The sequence below is a fragment of the Cervus canadensis genome, chromosome 26 (genome assembly GCF_019320065.1).
Source record: "Cervus canadensis isolate Bull #8, Minnesota chromosome 26, ASM1932006v1, whole genome shotgun sequence".
Lineage (NCBI taxonomy): Eukaryota > Metazoa > Chordata > Mammalia > Artiodactyla > Cervidae > Cervus > Cervus canadensis.
Window position 1 is genome coordinate 15,471,155 of NC_057411.1, and position 1,221 is coordinate 15,472,375.

The following is a 1,221-nucleotide window of genomic DNA, read 5'->3' on the forward strand; positions in this document are numbered from 1 at the left end:
GCTCTCTTTCCAACATCTCCACCCAAAGAAAATTTTAAAATTCTAAAGTATTTTAATGATTTAAACTAAATATAGAAAAACAGTCATTCAAATGCTGTCATAGATCCAGTTAATATATTATTATGAATTACTGCAATTGCTTGAAAAATATTTCTCTGGCTGAATTCAACCATTTAAAGGTGTCTCTAAATACAATCTCAGGCAACTATTTCCTCTTTGAGGATTCTTCTGAAATTACAGAAAAACCTTAACAAAACAACAGATACAATATTGTCCCTGTTGCTGTTTAGTCACTAAGCTAAGTGGTGTCTGACTCTTCGGAGACCCCATGGACTGAAACCCTCCAGGCTCCTCTGTCCATGGGATCTCCCAGGCAAGAATCCTGGAAAATCAAGAAAAGGTTTTGCCAGAACAACCAAAGGTTAAAGGGATTCTGGAAGGATAGAAAGCAAGCGATGAGCCTGAAGGAGGAGAAAACAGAAACTGGCCCTGGGCTCTAGACAGAAGCTTAAATCCTCTCCAGAAACTCCAAGATCCGGATCTACATGCACAAGTGGTAGAGAGCCAGCCAGGGACCGGCAGTGATCGTTACAGCGCTGCTTCTTTCTCCTGGGAATAAATAGGCTGCCAGAAATGACTTTTACCCTTGGGCACAAGCCAGGGAACTGCTCCAGAGAGAGTCTGTCATTGGCCTCAGGGGTGAATTTATTGAGTCCAGAGAAAGAGAGAGAGAGAGAGAGAAGAAAAGCACAGTGGAATTTGAGGTTAACAGATTTAAACAGTGTATGCAAAAAAAAGACTCCCCTATCTTCCCCCACATCAAAAAAAAAAAAAAAAATCCCACAAACTGTAAATCTTCCTTAATTTAAAAAATATTGTTTGGAGGGTAGTTTCCAGTTGCCTACCTAGTGGCTCTTTATTCATGTAACCTGTTGGCAAATCTGTCACTAGACCCAGCCCAATAAACTAAAACCACCAATTAGTGTCTCCCATTCAAAGAATGTGGTTCATTAAGGGGGAAAAAAATCTGTCTTATCTATCTTTGATATCACTGTCTCTGTCTCATCATCTTCTATGTACAGAGAAAACTCATGCAAGCCAACTTACTAACCAACACAGTATTTAATTCAAAGCACCACTGACTCCATGTGTAGTGGGTACATTAGACAAAAAATATTCACAAGTTATAATCATGAAAGCAACTTTATTTTCATTTTCCAC